This window comes from Mchenga conophoros, linkage group LG13, assembly GCF_057382185.1.
Source record: "Mchenga conophoros isolate Kocher_MC1m ecotype Shallow Benthic linkage group LG13, M_conophoros_male_GT1.1, whole genome shotgun sequence".
Classification (NCBI taxonomy): Eukaryota; Metazoa; Chordata; class Actinopteri; order Cichliformes; family Cichlidae; genus Mchenga; species Mchenga conophoros.
The window spans coordinates 2,706,668-2,714,834 of record NC_140538.1 but is presented as its reverse complement, the minus strand read 5'-3'; positions in this window follow the sequence as shown (position 1 = coordinate 2,714,834).

Sequence of the window (8,167 nt, the reverse complement as noted above, 5' to 3'; positions counted from 1 at the left end):
TTTCCAAGGATAGTAGGCGGGTCCAGGTATGTACGTTCTTTTAGAGCAGAGCTACAGATTAAAAACACCCAAGGCGAAGCGGTCAAAAGTCTGGCTGTACTTCACAGCAAAAGATGCAAACTCAGCAGCCTGCAACAAGTGCTTTAAGGCAGCGGTCCCCAACCCCCGGGCCTCGGACCGGTACCGGTCCGTGAGTCGTTTGGTACCGGGCCACGAGAGTTGAGGCTCAGGTGTGAAATGTATAGTTTTCAGGGTTTTTGTCGGTTTTGAGCGTTATTTTGTCATCGTTTTTATCGTTGGGTCTTTTCACGTGTGTTATGAATAAATCTTCTTTTTTCGGTACCGGTACTAGTTTTATTTTGTTGTATTTATCCGCGAAACCTTAAAGGCGGTCCGTGAAAATATTGTCGGGCATAAACAAGTCCGTGGTGCAAAAAAGGTTGGAGACCGCTGCTTTAAGGTGATACTGTGCAAAGGAGGCAACACCTCGAATCTGATGAAACACCTGGCGACGCATAATGTTTTTTAAAAGCCGAAAAATGCGCCGTATTTGATAGCTTGCTGCGAGACCTCACACCGAGCACATCTACTGCGGGTGTGGTGCCTGTTATCGGCCCGGAGTTAGCAACATCACCCAAGAACCCGAAGTCCTGGCCCCTAGCCCTGCCAGTGTAGCCGAAATGATGAGGATGATGATGGCAGCAGCAGCCGTTCTTCTCTGCGTGAGTAGCTTAATGTTGTTCGTGTGTAATTTACGTTGAGTAGGCTAACCACGTTATTACATTAATGCATGTAAGGTGAACTAGCAAACACCATCATAGCTACATGCGGCTGTCTTCTTGTTTGATGGCAGATACTCCCTTCACCCTGGCCAAAAAGGCTAAAATGACCAAAGAAAAAGTGGAAAACAGTTAAACATGAGAGGTTTTTGGACAAAGTTTGTGTTTTTTCCATTGGTTAAGCTTCCAGCCAAGAGTGATACCATATATGCCCTATAGCTGCAGAAAAGGCTAACATTGTTATCTTTTTACAAAAACCAGCTGAACATGAGAGGTTTGTGGACCAATTTTGTGTTTTCCATTCTTTAAGCACTGTTTAAGCACCGGCACCGTTTCAAAAGTACCGGTTTGGCACCGGTATCGGATAAAACATAAACGATACCCATCCCTAGAGCTACACATAAACTGTTAAAGTCTCCAGTATATAAACGTGTGTCATCTGCGTATAGTTGCACTTCTCTTCTTGTTCCTACCATCCAGTCGCTTCCCTCTGCTGTTCTGTTTATTTCTGCTGTAAAGTTGACATTTTAACATCTCACTTCTGGAGCCAGGCTCACTTGGACATTTGAAGAATTGCAGTTTTCACACTTGGCCACTTGATTTTAAATGAGCTTAGTTGGTGATTATCATCTCTATCTTTTGCCTCATATTTCGTCTTCGTTCTAAATGCCTGGAAGATTTTTTTTGACTTTGTTTCATTGAACCAGAAAACGTATACCAAAGAGTTCATCGATAGTTTGTGCACGACTATGATGAGGTATGACAGTCTGTCTGTCACTGTAAAAGCTCGCCAACGCAATTTATCAAGCATGATCTGCCCATGTCGGTGCAGACACTGTGTCTTTGACCTCCGTGGCGGTCTTTGATTGACCTCTGTCATCGCAGCTTTGGATGTCGCGTGGTCGTAGCCGCAGCTGTCGTCACGGGCCAGATTTCCAGGATCACCGATAATCTGTCTGCGTGTTTGACAAAGACCTCTCAACCCGACTGTTTCCTTTTCAGGTATTTACACCGGTCACCCGCCCCTTGTCAAACAAACTGTGACAGATATGGTGGCGTCATCGGCGAACAATATCATATTTACTCTGCAAGCCTGACATGATCCAGATCAGACTGGTTTAAACTGTTTGAGGAAGAGGAGGAGGGAGTCCGGGCGAAGAAACAAGGACAGTAGACGGGGAGTTACTCGCTGTCAGACCCTGTTAGGAGTGAGGCGGCCGTACTGTACCGCGGTAACTCCCAGTGGAGAGTACAGTGCAGAGAGGCGCTGGGTCCCGGTTATCCAAGTTGGCGATATTATGACGGTCTGAGCCATTAAACCAACACGCGGCAAATGAAATCAAGCAAGCTATTAATAGCACCTGGCATTGGAGTGGAAACTCCCTCTGAACACACACATCATCCTGTGTTTACTTTCATACATGCAGTCCCCTGCAAGGCTTTTCACAAACACACAACAGTGCAGGGAAACTGCACACTCTTCATTGAGAGAATGGGAAGGAGGAGGAGGAGGAGGAAGGCCTGGCTGGTGCAGCGGCGGAGCGTCCACACGGCCACGAGGCAACAAAACGTCCATTACAAATCAAAACATTTGGTTCATTCATTTCAGGATGTTTTCTTCGCTCCCTCCTCCTCCTCCTCTGTGTACGGGGCTCACACACTGACCTACATTGGCCGTAATGAAATCACGGTGTGTGTGTGTGTGTGTGTGTGTGTGTGTGTGTGTGTGTGTGTGTGTGTGTGTGTGTGTGTGTGGTTGGCGATGCCACGTTGAGGACATGAGTGTTTGTTTATACTCCTGCCTTTAACATTTGCACGCCTGCATGCACACGTGTGCTATTTATGACATGTGAAGCACAAGAAGAGTTTCATATTTTTGGAGCTTTTTGTTACTGAGAAGATTTTTAGACCCAAACAAAACCGTAATAAGACAAACTGTTCCTAAACTCAATTCATACATACATTTATTTCCTGGAAAGGTACCAGGAAATAAAAAAAAGGAAAAAATGAAAGTGAAATCACGTCTTTGCCTCCTTCAGCTTTAATATGCACAGTGAACCCATGTTTTCTTGTATTTGGATGTTTTTAAAACGTCTGGACTGAAGCATCGTTTCTAAAACGAGACCTTCCCACACCGTCACAGCCGGTGGGCCGATGTCTGTGTGCACAGTAAGAAGGTTGTGGGTTTGAATCCACTGTCAGCTGCCTCTTTCTATGTGGAGTCTGCATGTTGTCCTCATGCCTGTGTGGGTTATGTCAGGTTACCTGGTGATTCTAAAATGGTTAGGAGTCAGTGTGAGTGACAGTCCTTCTCTGTGTTGGCCCCGCCCCTCACGCCGTGACAATCTCCAGTCTCGCATAATTTTGTTGAGTAAATTTATTTCTGAACAAAAGACTTTATATAAAGGTGACAGAAAAAATGCCACGACACGAATGTAAGACTGAAACCTACACAGGAACAGTCTATGAGGTCTCAGTCACCAGGACTTTGGTGAAAAACTCAGAGAGACACCTGAAGTACGCTGAGGATGACCTGGAGAAAGGTCCTGCAGACTGGAAGCATCCTTCAGTCAGATGAGACTCAACCAGAAGTTTGCGGCCACAGAGATGCTGCTAATGTCTGGAGAAAGAACGGAGAGAACAGCGTCCCCACAGTGAAGCACGGTGGTGGGAGCATTATGCTGTGGAGATACTTCAGTGAGTTGTAACAGCGTTTTGCGAGGAAGGAGCAGCTAGCAGGTCCAGCAGGCATGTGGGGTGGAGGTTAGCTGGACAACTCTGAGGCCAGTCAGTTAGAACGGCAGAACAAGACTGTACAAGCCAGGTCTCCACGCCTCTGCGCTATCCGTACATACATGTGTGGGGGTCAGGTCCAGCCCGTTGCAATGGTACGGTCTCTCTAAACAGACGGACGGAGGAAGCTTGCTCGACTGTATGGGCTGCTGCTACACTCACACTAGACTCTCCAATGACTACAATAATAGGACGACACCCCCTAGCGGTGCCACAATAAGGGTTGTTACACTGTGTGGAGCTGGGAATCTCCCTGAGGGGGAAGGATCATGGAGGAAGGAGAAGATTCAGCAGCAAAACTGGGTCTGAGTCATCTTCCAACAGGACCGCGACCTAAATCATAAACTTCTGTAAACTTGACTGTTTCTATCGAAAACATGATGGATGTTTGCAGAAGGAAAACAATTAAAACATTTCTCGGACGCCATTTATTCTGGACTCGTGGTTGTTAGAGCGCCTCCTACAAAACCAGAACAGAGCTGGAGTTTTTCAGCATGTAGAAGTTGTTCAGCAGGACTTTTGTGTCCTGTTTGAGGTGATGAGCCGATCAGCTCTCGTGACTCTTCAGAGTAAATCTGCTGTTATCCTCCAAGTCTCCTCCTTTGCTTCCTCTTATGTAATCTGCTCTCCTTTGTGCTTTGTTACCCACCGTGCACCTGTTCGATGATTTGCAGACTTTTCTGTTGCCGCCGCTGACTCTGGACCAGTTCGAGGTGTCCCTCGCAGGCCACCGTATAGCCCACTTCACACCTAAAGTAGATTAATGGGTCAGTTTGGCGAAGTTCATCCAGGGTTCAAGTAAAGGTTCAGCTAGAGTTCAGCCAAGCGGAGAGGGAGGAGGGAGAGTCTGTGCCGCTCTGCTGGAAACCGCTGCAGACTGAAGAGATGGAAATATGGAAATAGAATAACAGGACAAAGAGACGCAAACACAGAACATTAGGTTCATTATTTGTGCAGAAAATCATGCTCGTACATGTATGAAGAGCAAAGTGTCTTTAAATCAGTGTTAAAGGTCAAAAGGGGATGAAACATGCAGGTGTCGGTCCTGATGACCTTCAGCTTTTATCAATGAAGACTCAAAACTCAGATAAACGTCGCAGTTTTTCTGTTGCAATGCAGACGTAACGTACAGCTTATGGTCGTGGTAAATTATGCATGACAGTGTGAGCATTTGTTCCTGCCTGAACCCAGGATCGGGAGGGGGCGGGTACAGTATTTGACTTATTCATGATGCTATAGCTGCAGCTCGGCGCCACTTTACTACCACGACCTCCCAGCTTAGGCTTAAGCTGCAGGTTTAAACTGCAGTTGTGAGGTCAGGGTCACGGGAGGTCACAGAGAGACGACCATGTGTGGACGCCACAGAGGATTTCACCTCTAGAAGAAACTGATCAGTGTTCATCTCTCTTCTCTTCTTCTTTTCTATTGTTCGTGTTTCTGCCAGGATGGAATAAAGTTTAGTTTACATCACTCAAGGCTGCAAATGAGTGCTGCTAACATGATACTGCTACATTTTTATGTGATGTCAGTGATATACTGGCGATCGTGGCTCAAGAGTTGGGAGTTCGCGTTATAGTCTCTTGTAGTCTCGGTCGTTGTGTCCTTGGGCAAGGCACTTCACCCGTTGTCTACTGGTGGTGGTCAGAGGGCCCGGTGGCGCCAGTGTCCGGCAGCCTCGCCTCTGTCAGTGCCAGGACCTGCAATGTAGCTTACCATCACCAGTGTGTGAATGGCTGAATGTAGTGTAAAGCACTTTGGGGTCCTTAGGGACTAAATAAAGCGCTATACAAATCAGAATCAGAATCAGAATCAGAATACTTTATTGATCCCTGGGGGAAATTATTTTTTGTTACAGTGCTCCATTTTAAACCAACATTAAGACAAGACAGACAATACACTAACTAAGAATAGTACAATATATACATATATATACATACATACATAAGTCACTTATAAATAAATAGTTGGAAAAGAAACATGTGTAGCTGTAGCAGCAAACAGTGTGTTAAGTGGATGCGTTGTACAGGGAGATGGCCACAGGCAGGAATGATTTCCTGTGTCGTTCAGTGGTGCTTTTTGGTAATCTCAGTCTCTCACTGAACGAGCTCCTGTGACTGACCAGCATGTCATGGAGTGGGTGGGAGGTGTTATCCAACATTGTCTTTATCCTGGACAAATGCAAATACAGGCACGACAAGACTAAGCCAGACATGTCTGAGAGCGAGAGCTGCTGTCAGCCAAGAAAATGCTGGCAGCGTGGCAGTCCACGAAGGTATAGATGTGACGATCCTATGTGATTTTCAGAAAAGCTGACCTCTGAAACAGCTTCATCGCCTCACGTCAAAGAAGGAGACGAGAAAAAAAAGACAACATACAACAGCTGAGAGAGCCACAGAAAACATGTGGACTCTGTGGAGTGTTTATATGGAGCTAAATCAGGGTCAAGTTTTTTATCCATTTTAAAAATGAAACTAAAATTACAAGTTTCGATATGTAAAATTTAAAAACAAAAACATTGTGAAAACATTGTTGGACAAAAAACAATAAAAGGTTGGGGACCGCTTGTTTATACTGTATAGCAGAGGCCAACATGCTACGTTAACGTATCAGTAACCAATGAGTTACTAGCAGTGGACTCTGTCTTTTATATACAGTCTATGGTGTAGAAACCAGTGATGCGTCTTTGAGAACACCTAATGAATGCCTCCTCCCACCATAACCAGCAGCATCACTGCTGTGATGGAATGTAACTTATTACATGTACTCAAGTACTGAAGCACAGTTTTAATATATTTGTGATTTGATTGTTGTTGTACTGCTCTCTGATGTGAATACTGTACCTTGTACTTCCTTATTTTAAACACAGCTGAAGTGACACATTTGTTCACCTCGGTGCCACCACAATGCTCTGCTATAAACTCCTTATTTGAGTATTTGTATGTAAAACTCCCATGTGACCCTGAAAGCACCATTAAAAACATTTAACACAGAGATAAAAGAGCAAGCTCAAGTTCACTGAATGCAGACATGAATCAGAGAAGCGCCGGAAAGCCTTTAGATGAGTTTGTGAGGGGTACACTGTGATTACTTTACTTACATCTTTGCTTTATCAGTCTGGAATATATTTTTAAAGTTGTATGTGTGGTCTGCAAATTATCAGCACACATTCCTTTAAAAGTTTATAAACAAATCCAGGCTCATCATTGTCAGTCATTGGTCAGGAAAGCTTGACCATTTATTGTTTTTGGTGAACTTGCAAAGAACCCAAAGGACGCTGCACACTTACAGGCTAGCAAACATGCTCGTTTAGCTCGTTTTACTCTAACGGGACCAGAGTTCACAGAATGGCCACCGAGTCGGATTCAGAGACTGAGATGATAAAATTATCAGGAAAGCTTGTTTACTGAGCTCATTGCGTGAGGACACAGGTGACTTTTCCCACAGACTGCTTTAAAATCTGACTCAAACAACAGAAGTCGCCCCCTGCTGGGCTTCAGACAGAATGCAGATCCACAAACACCAGCTCACACACGATGACAAACCCTTCCATTAAATTGAGCATTAATGTCAACATTGGACTGAAAGGACGAGCATCCTTCATCTCACACACAGACACACAAAGACACACACACACAGAGACACGCGCACAGACACACACAGAGACACACAAAGACACACCAGGCGTCCTGTGTGCTGTTTGGACTCAGAGGAGTCAGACACCAACTGACCAGACAAATGTTCTTTTGCTTTTTCTCTCAAAACACTGCCGCTGGCTGTGTGTGTGTCTATTTCTGTGTGTGTGTGTGTGTGTGTGTGTGTGTGTGTGTGTGTGTGTGTGTGTGTGTGTGTGTGTGTGTGTGTGTGTGTGCTGATGCCCTCCCACCCTCCAGGTTTGTGTGTATTATAGCGGCCCGCTGCTCCTGTGTCCTTTGATTAAGGTCAATTTCGTTAGTAGGGTTGGAAACACATCCCCCACCCAAACAAACACACACACACACACATACACACACACACACACATTTCATCTGAGTCAAATCAACCATCCTGTAACGTTTCCTGTAATCAGCATGTGGCATCTTCGCAAAAAAGCCATAAAAGTGTTAAAGATTAATGCAAAATCAACAGGCTCATGTCCACATCAGGATTTCTGTCATTTAAAAAATGGATTCATGCATCTTTATCTGCTGACCGCGTTTTTCAAAAACTGTATTTCTGCTTTACACTAAAATGTTAAAACCTTCCCAAATACGAGGAAACAGCGGTCCTGTTCTTGTCCACAAACGCTCGTGTGTTGTGCTGAAGTTAAAAATAGGCTCAGGCTGTAGTGAGATGGTGCAGCCCGTCTACCAGGTGACTCACTGGGACACAGTTTTATTTAACATGGCGGCGTGGGAAACCGCAAACGCTCTTGAGGAAATGAGGGAAGAGCTGAAAAAAAGCAAAAATACAAACAGAAATAAAGCTTCCCTCAAAGATGCTCTGCGTAACACGATGTTCACCGTGTGGTGGTGAGTAGCAGGTCTGTGTGACTGGAAAAACTGTTCAGAAGTAACAGGAACTCTGTGCTCAGGTGTAAACAGTACAAACAATCGATG